The sequence below is a fragment of the Rattus norvegicus genome, chromosome 6 (assembly GCF_036323735.1).
Source record: "Rattus norvegicus strain BN/NHsdMcwi chromosome 6, GRCr8, whole genome shotgun sequence".
Lineage (NCBI taxonomy): Eukaryota > Metazoa > Chordata > Mammalia > Rodentia > Muridae > Rattus > Rattus norvegicus.
The window spans coordinates 109,237,500-109,252,801 of record NC_086024.1 but is presented as its reverse complement, the minus strand read 5'-3'; the positions used below and the strand labels follow the sequence as shown (position 1 = coordinate 109,252,801).

Genomic DNA, 15,302 nt, shown 5'->3' with positions numbered 1-15,302 from the left:
CCCAAGTGGCCATCTTGCCCTGGTTTCTACTGCCAGCCTGCTGCCAAGCCATTCTGGTCAAAAACTTGCTCCCAAGCACTCTTAAGTCTCTGCTTGCTAAGCTGACAGAACCAGTCTTTCCTGAAATGCCTGGAGCAGCTTGCTTGTATTTCTTAGGCCATCCATCCCTGCGACTTGGCCTGCAGAAAGCCAGTTACCGCACACTCAAATCCCCTTAGCCCTGTGAAATGAAAACAAGAGACTTATAGTATACAAACCAGATTTATAATGGTAAATCTCCAACCAAAATGCCTGTGCAAAGAATACACAAGTCAATAATATAATTAATTATAAGCTGCACACTTAGATTAGACAAATATTCCACTTCACTACTCTACTGCCCAGCTACAAAATCCCTAGCTACTGAGGCTCCCCCAGGCCATGTGGGTCTGCACCATCTTCATCTGCTTTACCTTCACCTTTCTCTCTCTCTGTCATCCCTCTTGTCTGACCACCTTCTTCCTCCTTCCCCTCTCCAAAACTTTCTGCTCCACCTTTTCCCTCCACTGCCCAATCACAGGCTGTAGCCTTATCTGACCAATTAAGATTTCACCTGACCTCACCTGAGTGTGTGATCTATTCCTCGTTGGGGCAGATAAAACAAACAGACATCCACAACAGTGGACAAGTGCTCTGATGTCACTGTCTCCTGTAGAGTTACTTTTATTCCTTTCCTTTTGTTAAGAATTGTGAAGTCTGTGTCATCTGAGCTAAAGATCCTTTGTTTTATTTTTGTGTATGTATGTGTGAATATGGGTTCATGAGTGTACATATAGGTACATGCATAGAGCGAAATGGATGTGTGTGTACTTGGCAGGGTTCAGCTGGCTCTCGCCTTTTCATTCAGTCCAGGGCCTAGCCCATGACTGCTGCCACCCACATTCAAGGTGGGTCTTCCCTCATCTATTAACTTATTAAGAAAAATCCCTTATAGGTATGAACTCAGGCCAATCTAATCTAAATTGTTCTCATTGAGACTACTTACCAGGTGATTAGTCTAGATTGTGTCAAGTTGATTAAAACTAACCATTACATAGTGTTTTAAATTGAGACTTTAGAGATTTAGATATTTTTCCTTTTAATATTTTTAGAAGTAATCTATTTTCATATTTTTTAAAAGTAACACCTAGCCTATTCTAATCCTAAAATGCCAAATAGTTCATGCATGTGTGTGTATGTGTGTATTTGTATGTGTATGCATGTGCATGCATGTAAGCATGTATGTGTTTTGAAACAGCCTCAGTGAGAGGCTGGCCTCAAGCTTTTGGTCCTCGGGTTGTCTGCACTCTGTTTCACCATGTCTGGCTCTCACTCATAAATCCTGTCTCCTTGATTAGTGTTAGGATAGTTGACAGTAGCCACAAGACAGTAAAAAGGCTTCATTCAGTTTGCTGTTACAGAAGCAGAGAGATGGAAGATGTCCTGGAAGAATGTGAGATTTATCCTAGCACTCTGAATGTCTACTTTTGGTGTTAAGTTTGCTCAAGTACATGTCAGGTATTTTCGCTAGTAATGTGGTTTAACATATCTGAAAAGCAGCTGTACCTATTGTTATTTCTCTGTGTTTTGCTGCTTAGTCTCTTTGATAATGTAATTATTAAAATTGAAAGTAAAATATTAAAAACTTTACAATCTGTTCAAGAATTAGGCCAATGGAAAAATGAGCTGAAATACAATGTTGGTTAAAACTATTGTGCAAATTACCTCTGAAATTGTTTTGGTAGTGCATCTATTGGAATGAAATTCAGCGGTTGTTATTCTGTTTTTTGTTTTTTGTTTTTGTTTTTGTTTTTTTTTAATAAATATCATTATCTGAGAGTAGATGGCTGTGCAAAACAAGTTGTGAATGCTGGTCAGCTTTTAACTCCTTCCCTCATTTTTCCTTTAAGGCCATATAAGCTGTTCCTATGTACCTTCTCACACACAAGCTAGTAAGAGAGAGAGAGCGCTGGGATACAGCACAATGGTAGACCCTAGATTCCCAGTGCCCCAAACGGTGTGGGGGTAGAGACAGAAAGAAAATTACAAATGAGCCTAGCATCATCATCATTATTAGCATTAGTATTTTGCAGAGCTGAGGGTTGAACCCAGGGCTTTGTACGTGCTAGACAAAGAAATACTCTACCATTGACTTACTTAGTGTCAGTTTAGCGTTGCAGTGCCACATTAAAAGGTCTTTGAGGGCAAGCACGGCACTATATAGTTATGTTTGACCTAAGCAATAAAAGCTCTTCATGTTCTGTTAGCAAAAAGTATTTGTAGCAAATGTTTCTAGTTTTGATAAAAATCTAAATTTTATAAATAAAATTGTTTTTTTTAAAAAGGACTTTAGAGTCAGGTATCCTGATCTGTCTTATTAATTTTTTTAGGATCAAACAACTATTTTTTAAATTGAAAATAGATTTTTTTATAGAATATATTGATTACAGTTCTCCCCCAACACTTCCAGATCCTTACCACCCACCCAAATTCATACCCTTTTTTGTTCTCTATTATTAGGAAAAAAAAAATAGACATCTAAGGGAAGAAAGTAAAAACCTTAGCCCCACCAGTTAGTAATTTTGTGCCCTTGAAACTTTCTAAACTGGCTGTACCTCAGGTTTGCTAGTTACAAAGCGACAATGTCAATAGCTCATTTTATGAGCCATTAAGGATTAAATAACTTAACTCATACAAATTGCCTAGGGAAAATTGGCTAAACATTAGCTGCTACCCACCTTTTTATTCAGAAACACCTCTGTCGAATCAATATGGTGAATTTGTATTGTGTGTGTTTGTTTGTTTTGAGACAGGTTTGTTTGTGTACCCTTGGCTCTACAAAAACTAGCTCTGTGGACCAGGCTGGTTTCGAACTCACAGAGATCCTCCTGCCTCTGTCTCCAGAGTGCTGGGATTAAAGGTATGTGCCACCGCCACCTAGTTTGTATTGCTTCATAAAACAGGCACATTTTGATTCTAATATGATATATGTGGCTAATTAAATTACACACTGAAAATTACTGTTATGTGGAAGCCCTAAGCATTCTACTTTCAGATTCTGTACTAGTTAGTGTGTGGCTACTAGAAACAAGACGGCGCTGTTTGGGAAGAGGGAACGTCAGTTGAGACAATCTTTCCACTAGACTGGCCTGTGGGCTAGCCTGTGCACAGTGCATTTTCATGATTAAAGACTGATGTGAGAGAGTCTAGCCCACTACAGGTTTGACATCCCTGGCCAGTTGTCCTGCATGGTATAAGACATCAGGCTGCACAAGACCTGGGAAGCAAGCCAGTCAGTAGTGTCTCTTGATAGTCTTTGCTTCATTCAGTTCCTGTCTCTAGGTTCCTGCCTTGGGCTCCTGCTGACTTCCTCAGATGGTGGACTGCAGGTTGGGAGATGAGATTAAATCTTTCTTCCCCAAGTTGCTTTTTGGTCATGGTATTTTATTACAACAATAGAACTCAAAGATAGAAATCATAACTTTTTTGTTTTGATTTTGATATAAGGTCTCATAGCCTAAGCTGGCTTTGAATTCACTGTGCAGTTGAGGATAACTTTGAATTCCTGATTCTCTTGTCTCCATCTCTGTTGTCCTGGGATTATAGGCAAACAACACTTGGTTTTTTGATATTTTGAGACAGTTTCTCACTCTGTTGCTCAGGCTGGCTTAGAACTTACTATGAAGTCCAGACTGGATATTCCCCAGTGCCTGTGTGTGGTATCTCCTGCCTATAATTCTAGCAATGGAAACTGTTTTTGATGCTGTCACACATTAAACAACAACAACAAATACTATGTTATCATACTATAATAAAACAAGAATTTAACCTCAAAAAATAGGAAAGGCAATCTCATATTAAGCACAGTTGATAACTTTATACACACTGTCTTGTCATGCATGGTACCTGTTTAGGACTGGATTTCAAGAATTAACTAATTTAATCTCCTCTTTTAAAGACAGGGCTGCCCCTAGGGGTGTATCAGAGCTCTTATAGCAGAGTAGAATGACAACTGAGTCTAGACCCAGATCACCCAAGTTGTAAACCTATCCCTCAGTTTCCACCACATGAGAATTTGTGCTATAAAGAACCAAGGCACAGAGAATCCATGACTTAATTAGGATCAGTAGTAGCTCTTAAGAAAACAGAGATGGGGCTAGGCAAGATAGGCACACCTGTAATCCTAGTACTTAGATCTCAATTTTTAGACTGGCCTGGGTTGATAGGGAGACTATCTTTAAAAAATAAAAAAGGAAAGCTGGGGGGTTGGGGATTTAGCTCGTGGTAGAGCACTTGCCTAGCAAGTGCAAGGCCCTGGGTTCCGTCCCCAGCTCTGAAAAGAAGAAAAAAAAAAAAAAAAAAAGGAAAGCTGGAACTTGAATCTACAGTATCCATCTATTTTTTTGCATGATCTGACTCCATTTTTAGTGGAACTTGTTTTCTATGTACCTTAAGAGACTGTGTTCTCCTATACATTTTTATTTGTTTAGTGTGTGTGTGTGTGTGTGTGTGTGTGTACATGTGCATGCTTGCACATGATAGGAGGGGGGCAGGAAGGGTGTATACCATAGTGTTCATATGGAAGGCAGTGGGAAACTTTGTGGAGAATTGAGTCTCTGATTCTACTGTGGATTCCAGGGATTAAACTCTGTCACTGGGCCTTTTTAGTTTATGGAGGTAGACTATAAGGAATTGAAATTGAAAAGATGTATCTATATTTAGAATTTCCTTGTGTTGCAGTTTTCAGATTTTAGAGCCAAAGAACATTTTCCAGGGGAGACTGGCCACCTTGGCAACCAAGATCCTGACCCATAACCACAGACTGGAGTACTGGTGGGCCACAGTCCTCAAATACCTGCTTAAGACAGGTAGGCAAAAGACAGTGGGAATGGAAAAGTGGGGTCTTAGCTGCAGGAAGTCTTTCCTTCCTGTTCTTTCTAAATTCTACTTCATATGTATGGGTATTTTGTCTGCATGGATGCCTGTGTTATATGTATATCTTTGTACCATATGCATCTGGTATCTGAGAAGGCCAGAAGAATGTGATGAATTTGGAATTGGAGATAAAGGGTTTTTTTGAGCCACCATGTAGGTGCTGGGAATCATACCTGGTTCTAGAAGAGGAGTCAGTGTTCTCAGTGGCTAAACCATCTCTTCAGCACCCTTTCTGTTTTATTTAATTGGCTTTGAATTTTTAACCTCTTTTCTTGGTAAAAACAAAGCACCTCAAATCTTAGGCAGTGGGTAATATACTTTGTTTATTTTAAAGAATATTAAATATTCTTTAATAAATATTTATTTAATGATAAGTTTTAATTATTTAAATATTTAATATTTAGTGGTAAATATTTAACATTTGGTGGTAAAACAGGATAATTTTGTTTCCTTTTTTGCATTTTCAAATTGTGTTTATGAACTTGTGTGACAGTGATTTTATTACAAATTACTGTAAATCTAGTAGCTTTTAGAGCATTAACTATCTCTCTGTTACCTATTTTGTTTTGAGATAGGGTCTTATTCTGTAGCCTTGGCTGGCCAATAACTTGCTATGTATTCCGCGCTGGCTTTAAAAAACTCAGAGCATTTCACCTGCCTCTGCCTCTTGATTGCTGGGATAGAAGGTGTATGTTACCATACCTGGCAGGCATGTTTGCTTTAATAATAGAATTTGATGGTTTGCTTGTCTTCATTAACATGGTATGAGGTGGGGTAGCTAGGAGTGTGACTCAGTGGCTAAGAAGTGGAATTATTTGAATGCTTGCTCACTCCTGTGTCTGGTGTGGATGCTGACTTGGCTGAGTGCTCAGCCTGGGCTGTTAGCCAGAACACTTACACTACACTTCTCCTTGTGACTGCTTGGCTCTCTCACTGCATGGCTAACTAGATTCAAGAAAGAACATCCCAAGAGAGGAGGGCGAAGGGACATGACTTACTTGACTTAGCTTGGAAGTCACATAGGATCACTTCATTCCGTTTTTCAGAAGTTATAAGAGTAAGAGTCCATGTAGGTTAGAGAATTGGAAAGTGGAGGGCAAGACTATCAGCATCACATTGTAAGAGCATTTGATAGGGAGTCAGCTGTTCTAGATACCTTCTGGGGATATAATTTGTCACAGCTTGTATTTTTAAAATTATATTATTAAATGTGTGGGGGTTTACATAAGTGCCACAGCACACATGAAGAGATCAGAGGACAACTTCCAGGAGTCGGTCCTCTCCGTCTACCATGGGCACTCTTGGGATTAAACTCAGGTTGTCAGGCTTGGCACTATGCACCTTTTCTCACTGAGCCATTACAGATCCAAAGAAATAATATAATGCATGAGGCCTTGGACTTGATCCCCAGCACCACAACTTTATGATATATAGATATGGTCGTACACACTGTAATATCATATTAACAAATAACTTAATCTCAGTCATAAATCTGGGAGGCAGAGGCAGGTGGCTTGCTGTAAGTTTGAAGCCACTCTATGCATTGTAAATTCTAGATCAGCCAGATTTACATAGCAAGAATTTGTCTCAAAATATCTGAGTGTGTTTATGTAGGCATGTTCTAAGTGTTGTATATATATACTTCAGAGACTGAGACAGGATTAAGGGTTTAAAGTCAGCTTGCCTGACTATAAAGTATGATCCCCCCACCCCCATTCAAAAAACAAAAGTGTGGGGCTGGAAAGGTGATCCACTGATTAAGAGCACTTGCTGCTCTTTCAGAGGACCCACATAGTGGCTTGTAATTCCCATTCCAAAGATCTGATGCCTTTTGACCTCCTTTGGCACCAGACATGTACATGATGCAAATCATACATGCATGTAGAATACTTGTATACATAAAATAAAATAAATATATGTTTTAAAAAAAGGTTTAAGCTGGGCATGGTGGCACACACCTTCAAACCCAGCACTTGGGAGGCAAAGACAGGTGGATCTCTGAATTCTAGCCCACCCTGTTCTACAGAGTTAAGTTCCTGGACTACATATAGAAACCTTGCCTTAAAAATAAACAAACAAACAAACCAACAAACCAAACAGAGGAAAGGTCTTAGGGTCTCAAGTCTAGACGAAGAGTCACAGGCAACTGAGGAATGCTAAGATTGGGAATGATAAATTGTTTCTTAGAAGAGCACCTTACTTGGTCAAGGACCCTGAAATCATAGACATACAAGCAGTATTATATATACTGACAGGTTGTATTTAGGGACACACACACACACACACACACACACACACACACACACACACGCACACGCACACACACGCACGCACGCACGCGCGCGCACACGCGCGCGCTATACGTTTGACAGAGAGCCAGTAGATTCATGGGAAGAGTTGGAGGAAAGAAAGGGAAGAGGGGAAGTGATATAATTATAATATCATTTTTTTTAATTTAAAAGGTAAAAACTGAAATGTTTATTTTTAAAAACCAAAGGGTGTATGTGTTTGTGTGTGTGTGTAATGAAAAATATGAACATTCTGTAAGAATTTGAGTTCTTCTTGTCTAGTGGAGTATGATTTTAAAGTAATTAGGGCTCTCGAGGAATAAAATACAAATACACATATTTTTTAAAAGGATTGTATTAGATCGTCTTACACAGTTGAAGTCTGTTTAGCCAGTTCAGCAGTGGTCGTATGCATGCTTGGAAAGACAGAGAATCCAGGTAACTTCTAAGTCCAATAAGTAAGAATGAGGGGGAAGGAAAGGGGGCTCAGTGATGCCTCCCGAGGGAGGCTGAAGGCCTGGAAGTCCCCGCATGGTTGCTGTGTGAGTCTGTACTGAAAGCCTAAAGAAACTGGAATCTGATGTCCACAGGCAGTGGCAATAACAGTAGATGCACTCACTACTCAGGAAGAGTGGAGTTTGCACACACTGTCTGGCTTCCTTCCACCTTTTGTTCCATCTCCCCCAGCATCTCCCCAGGCCCCTCGCCTGTTAGAGGGGCCACCTATAATCAAGTGGCTTGTTTTTCCTCCTTAGTTGCTGCTGCATATGCCAATCATCTCTAGACATGCTCTCACAGACATACTTAGAAGTCTGCTTCATTAAATGTTCTAGATGTTTCTCCACCGAAGCAAGTTGACAGTCAAGATTAATTATCCAAATGCCTGAATACAAAGAAAAAAGACTTTGGATGTTAATTTGTGATATCAAAGTAATAAATACATAATTATGATGGTTATGATAGTAATTTTACAATCTAGGTGGATTTTTCCTCATTTGAATAATTTGAGAGTTATTTGAGGAATTGATGTTCAATTTTAAATTTGAAAAACAGTATCATCTACTGTTGAGTTTTGTGTGTGTGTGTGTGTGTGTGTGTGTGTGTGTGTGTGTCTTAGCTTCCTTTGAGAAAACTATAGCTGTCTTTTTAGAATTGTACAATCCTACTTGGTAATTTCTTGTAAATTAATTGTAAAAACATTCATTGATACAAGAAGACTTTAAAGAGTTGTGTAGTGTTTGGTTGGTTGTCTTGTTGATTAAAGTTACAATTATATAAATTTCCTATAACAGATTATACCTAGTTTGAATGTGACACTATGATACTGTTAGATAATGCTTCAATAATTACAGAATTCTATATCCTGTTTTATATTTATGTTTGTGGAAAATAAAGGAAGGTAAGATTTATCAGAATGGAAGGCTTCCCATCATTTTTTGTTTTAACTTGTTTTGAAATGGTTTTAGAGTCATAGATTGTAGCAAGAAGGCAGTGAAGTGCTTATTACCTAGTTTTTCCCTAGAGATTATATATTACACTGTTATAAAAGGAAATCCAGTCCAGGAAAATATATTAACTATGATTTTTTATTATGAAACCTTTCGGATATACAGGGTTGTACAGAATAGCATGTTGAGCATCTCTGTATTTATATGGATAATTCTGCAATATTTTAAATTTACATTGTGTGTGTGTGTGTGTGTGTGTGTGTGAGAGAGAGAGAGAGAGAGAGAGAGAGAGAGAGAGAGAGAGAGAGAGAGAGAGAGAGACAGAGAGACAGAGAGACAGAGACAGAGACAGAGACATGGAGACATACATGTGAATGGACTGAGGTCAGAGGACAGTGTGCATGAGTTGTCTTCTTCTACCATGTGGATCCTGGGGATTGAACTTGGGTCCTCAGTCGTGGTATATGTGTCCTTTATTTGTGGAGTGTGCCCACAGTGGTATTTCTCTAGTGTTATTTATATGTCAGTCAGGCCAAGCGTATTTATATGTTATGGTTTATTGTTCACATAACACTAGGGTTTTGTTATATCCCTTGCAGAAAAGAAAACCAAAGTTAATGTGTTTGTAAAGTGCATCTAATCAGCAAAGACTTGGAGAAGTTGGTTCTCTCTTTACATCATGTGGCCCCAAGGATCAGACTGAGGTTGGTCAGGCTCTGCTCACTGGGCCTTTTTGCTGGCCTGTTTTTTTTTTTTTTTTCTTTTCTTTTTTTTGGATCTGGGGACCGCCGAACCCAGGGCCTTGCGCTTGCTAGCGCTTTGCACTGAGCTAAATCCCCAACCCCTTTGCTGGCCTGTTTTGTAGTTTTGATAGAACGGTCTGTAGCACTCAGTGAGAGGTCCCTGACTAACTTCTTGTTGGATCTGTACATTTAGACTTCTTTGATGAGACACAAAATGAAACTAAGACCATGAAAATACCATTGAGTTTCTTTATTTGTATTAATCAACTCTAGGGCCTGCCCTGGAGTGTAGTTGATATATCCAGTGAGACTCCATTGAGAAAACTGATTTTTTTCTTTGCCAGCTGATCTCACTTGCAGATAGCTCCTTTGTTAGGGATAGGGTCCCATGTCCCATTTTCCACCTCTCAGTGCCAAAATCCCATCTGGCTTGAACCCTGCATGTCCTGTGCATGCTGTGACTTCATATGTGTACCATTCCTGTTCTGTTAGAAAGACAGTTTCTTTGAAGGCATTCTTCACTGTCGCTCTTAAGATCTTTCAAATCTTTCTACCTCCTCTTCCATATAGATCCCTAAGCCTCGAAGGGAGGTGTTTGATGAAGATCCCATTTAGGATTGAATCTACAGAAGTCTCTGACTCTTGTTCAGTTGTGAGTCTCTGATAATTCCCATCACTATAAAAAGCAGCTCCTCTGATGTGGGTCGAGTGAAGCATTGATCGAGTGAAGCATTATGTCATTAGGAGTCATTTTATTGCTGTTCCTTCAGCAGAAAAATTACTCCTACAACATTTGTGCCACTTTTACACTGTATATCTTGGAGGCAGGTCACTGTTGTAGCACAGGGGTTGTAGGTGGGTGAAAATTGATAATTACCTTTTCCCTCTGGTAACTTGCAGAGTACTTTCTAGCACTGTGAACACTAGTCAGTAGAGGTGAAGGCTCTAGATAGGCACAACTCAACTTCTCTGTGTTCTATGACCACAGTAAGTGCTGTCTTCAGCAATAGGGCCTTACTGTTAGGTTATGAAGGACAACCAAAAGCCTTGGCAATAGCCTGTGATGTTTTGTGGTTTCTGTGGGACTTCCTTGGCTAACAAGTCAACAAGGTATAACCTATTCCTGGCATTGTAGGTTTTACCTGATGGCCTAGTTGGAGCTTGGAGCTTTGTCTCCCCTATTATGTGGTGACTCCATTTAGATGTCTTTCATATATATGAAACCTACTGTAGAGACTTCATATACATACATATATGTATGTGTCTACATATATACACAGATATGTGTATTTGTACATATATATGTCAGTGTATATGTATCTGTTTGTCCATCCATCCATCTGTCCATCATCCGTCCATCCGTCTGTTGTCTATCTATCTGTTCTATCCATCCATCCGTCCATCTATCTGAGACTTTGTATACATGTATAGTAGGTTTCCATATAATTTTGCAAACTTTAATGTTAGTTGTCCCTCCCTATTTAATTCTCGAATTCTAGTTTCTCTTTGTCTCTGTAAATACTATATTCTATTTCCCCCTTCTTAGGAGATTATCTTTTCCTCCTAATCCCCAGGGATCTTTCTACTCCCCTCCTCCCGGAAGCACTGGGATTTTAGGCTTACACTCAGCATTTATGTGAGTACAGGGGATGGAACTCCAGCCTCTATGCTTGTCCAGTAAGCACATTAGCCATCCCCCAACCTTTATTTATTCTTTGACAATTTCATTTATGTATACACTGTATCTTGATCATAATTCAACCCCACATTCTTTTCCTACTTTTTCTGAGTTTCCCCAGTCCTTCTCCCTCCTACCTGTATATCCTCTTTTACTTTTTTAATAACTTAGAGAGTCCAGTTAGTGTTTCTGCATGTGCACTGTTGTGAAGCTAGAGCATGGGCAGCATAACCATCACCCTACAGTCTTGGCTGTCTAGCACTTCTGCTAATGGTTCCTAATTTGACAGTGCTTCAGCCTGGGAGAAGAGACTCCTGGGAGGGGCAGAAAGTCAAATGTGCCCTTTAGTGTCTCTCAGAGCTGTTCCTCACTAGACCTGCCTGCCCACTCCTATCAGCCAGCAGTTGACAATAGCTCCTTAGCTAGGGTGAGGGCTGCTTACAGTCCCTCTCTTGTTCATGCTGGGTTGTTACCTGGCTTGATCTTATGCAGGTAACTGTAGCTACTGTAAGTTCATTCTATATAAGAAAATTGTACAAATTGGTTTTCAGGTATAGTATAACCATTGAAAGTTGTGGGATGTAGTGGCATATGCCTGTAATCCCAGTATTCCAGAGGCAGAGGCAGAAGCAGAGGCAGGCCGAAGTTAAAGCCAGCCTGATTTACATAGCTAGTTCTAAGACAGCCAGGGCTACATTGAAAGATCATGGGGGTTTTGTCTTATTTTGTTTGTTGTTGTTGTTTGTTTGTTTTTGTTTTATTTAAGTTTAAAATTACTTAAAAATGTTTGTAGTCTGTTTTTCTCCCATGTTTATAATTCCAGCACTAGAAAGGTATAGGCAGGAGGATCAGATGACCAGGGTCATTCACTTGTATATAGCAAGTTTGAGACCAGCCTGGGCTACATTTTACAAGAAGGGTTTTCCTGAACATTAGTTTTAGTGGCAGGTCTTCCCCAAACACCACCTAAGAGTCTTTTATCCTTCACTTGATCATCCCCACCCCCACCCCCGCCTCCGCCCCCGTATAGAATAGAGTTTATTCAGGGCGTGGGGAAGGAAGTCAAGAAGGTAGTAGGGGCAGAGAAAGTAAGAGGGGGGAGAAAAAGGGGGAGGAGTAGGAGTAGAGACTGGTCATGAGCACGTTGGGGGAGGGGATGGGGAGAGAAGGGACAAAGGGGGAAAGAGGGTAAGAGAGCAAGAGAGAACAGGAGAGCAAAAAACTTCACTTGATTTCTTAAAGTCTCAGTGATTGGAACTAGGCAGAGTACTTATCAAATTCCCAGCAAAATCTCTGTGGCTTTAAAGTCTTTAGCATGACCACATATTTTAAGTTGGAATTATTTATTTCTATTTTCATCTTTCTGGCAGAATTTCCAGGTGGTGGTCAGTTAGGACAAAGGACTTTCCTTCTAGAATCCAGGCAGGTTAAATATGAGTTTCTGAAAATCTTTTCACTTTGTAGAATGTGCTTTCCTGACAGAGTAGCCACTGTATCTCAGTAAGAGAACCCATTGCCAGAGCATCCACTAGAGCAGGAAGCTGCCCTGCTTATGCTGAGGCGGCGGCCTTGTTGTTTTAAACCTACAAAGAAATTATTAGCAACGTTAGAGCACTGATCAGCCTTTTCCTTCTTCAGAGGTTGATAGGGCAGAGCAGAAAAGAGGAGAAGAAAGGAGACTGAGCTGCTATAAAGGATTAAGTAATACAGTAAATGAATGTTTAATTAGCTATAGTCATTTTGATCAAAGCCTCTCATTAAGTATAATTTGAAGGCCTCTAAAACGTAGTTGTTCCTAAATCACATTAAACAAATCAGGGGCAGGGGCATAGGTGATCACAGAACTTTTTCTCTGTAAAATTCTAGAAAAGCCCATTAGTTGTATTGTAGCTAGATTTCACAGTTACTTGTATAAGTATATTAGCTTTACTTTTTAAAATCTTCTCATTGATCTTTGTACTTCAAAATTTGCAGCTACTGGAACAAAAAGAATGATTTGAGTACTTACATATCGCCAATGACTAAGCTTTACCTCTATCACACTGACTCGCTCTTGTCCAACTATTATTTATTTATTGTTTTTATATGTCGCCCTGGCTGACCTGGAACTCATATAGAACAGGCTGGCCTCAAACGCACAGAGGTCTCCTGACTCTGCCTCCCAGACGCCGAGGTTAAAGTTGTGGGCCACTATGTACAGCCCAACTAATTTTTAAAACCAATCTCATTATCACTGGTATCTGTTAATGTTTTAGAGTTATGCTACTAAGTACAGAAGCCATTAGCCATATGTGGCTGTTTAAGTTTAAATTAGTTAAAACTGAGTAAAATTAAACTCTGGCACTTCAGTCAAACCATTTATATGTCTCTCAGGTATTCACTAACTAGTGATTACCATGTTAGCAGAAATATCTGTTAGTTAAGATTGTTCTGAAGGCTCCCCATTCTATCTTACTTCAGGGATTTTTGTTCTTGGCACTGCCAACATTTTAGGCCAAATAATTCTTTGCTGAGGAGGCCTGTTTTTGTCGGATGTTTAGCAGCGTGTTTCTGGCCTACTCACAATCAAGTAGGGGACTGCACCTGTCCATGAAGGCCGAAAATGTCTGCAGAAATTTCTGTCAGTAAACATTCTGTTACCATAATAGCTGCCTAAGGTGATCTTATAAATTGAAGAGGTTTGATTTTTGGATCATAGTTGTGGATGTTCAAGTCTGTAATCAGGCGGCCTTGTTGTTTGACCTATGATAAGGTTTATTAGTCATTTTTTTGTTGTTGTTAAAAATAACAAGAATGAACTGACAAAAGTAAGTTAAGAATGAAAGGATTTGGGGTTGGGGATTTAGCTCAGTGGTAGAGCGCTTGCCTAGCAAGCGCGAGGCCCTGGGTTCGGTCCTCAGCTCCGGAAAAAAAAAAAGTTCACTTTAAAAAAATATTTAAAAAAAAAAAAAAAGAATGAAAGGATTTATTTTAGCTTATAGTTTGTGGGTACAGTCTATCCTGATGGTGAAGTCATATTTGCAGACACTAAGGCAGTTGGTATGTGGTATTCATAATCTAAAAGCAGACTCAGGAATGCTCTGAAACCGCAGAGGAAGAATCCATGGCTTCTTCACTATTAGCATCTTTCAAGTTCAGTTTTGGTTTTTATATATTAGAACCTAAACTTAGCTCAACGAAATTTTCTATTATCCTTGTTCACCTCTTTTTATTCTCATTCAACTTCCCAACAAGTACCCCTACTACTGCCATGTTTTTGGTCTGATTTGGTAACCTATTGAGTTTTAGTAAGAGTTGCTTGGCTGAGTTTGATGGGGAGATGTTATTTACTGGAAATGACCAGTTACTAGTGGCTGCATCACTGAAGATTTAAAACAGTCCCTTTCCCCTCCCCATCCATATGGAATGCTAAAATACCCTGTTTTGTGCAGATTGTGTTTAAGTAAGCACAGGTGTGGTTAGTTCGTGAGTGTTATGGCTATATCATATCCAGAAGACAGAATTTCACAGAACTCTTCCTTACTGTCTGGTACCTCCATTCTTTCTGCTTTTTTTCTGGTGATTGCCCCTGAACCTGGGAGGATGTAGTATAGATACTTATTAGATACTGGTCTCTGCACGTTGACCACTTGTTAGCTTCTGCATTAATTGATACCTGCTACACACAACTTTCTCCCACTTCATTGCAGTCTGATCCTCAAACCGTGAAACTCATCCACATTTAGAGTTGTCTTTCATGTAACCTAATCAGATAATGCATCAGAGGAGTCTCTAGAGTCTCCTTGATTTTAGATCCTGTTGTTGAGAATCATTAACTATTACAACTCTAATCCTTGTGAACTCAAACATATCACTTATCCATAGCCTTCTCTCCTTGTCTCTGTAGGCTCACGGCCATCTCACAAGGCAAAATTATATTGTCTAGCTTCATATTCTTTAGTACTTCTAACACTTTTTAAACATGTAAATGCAGAATCTCTTGTAAGACTTGGGCAGTCTCACCCCCACCCCCCAGACATGGTTTCTCTTTGTGGCCTGGCTGTCGTGGAACTCGCTTTGTAGACCAGGCTGGCATTGACCTGAGATCTATTTGCCTTTGAGTCCTGAGTGCTAGGATTAAAGATGTGCCCCATCACCATTTCAGGCAGTCTCTTAACTATGAGCTCTTGAACAAATAAAATACAAATTACAT

The 15,302-nt window shown here is 39.6% G+C and overlaps 1 protein-coding gene across 14 annotated transcripts in view; it reads left to right on the top strand.

Moving 5' to 3' along the window:
* Positions 1-15,302, top strand: part of Numb (NUMB, endocytic adaptor protein) — a 122,029-nt gene that overhangs the window by 31,726 nt on the left and 75,001 nt on the right. For 10 of the 14 annotated variants that reach the window (XM_039111838.2, XM_039111829.2, XM_063261581.1 and 7 more), the window contains exon 2: positions 4,759-4,886. The exons of the other annotated variants lie outside the window; for them this stretch is intronic. The gene's annotated coding sequence lies outside the window, so the exon portion shown is untranslated. The remainder of the gene's footprint in view (positions 1-4,758; positions 4,887-15,302) is intronic. 14 annotated transcript variants of the gene reach the window in all.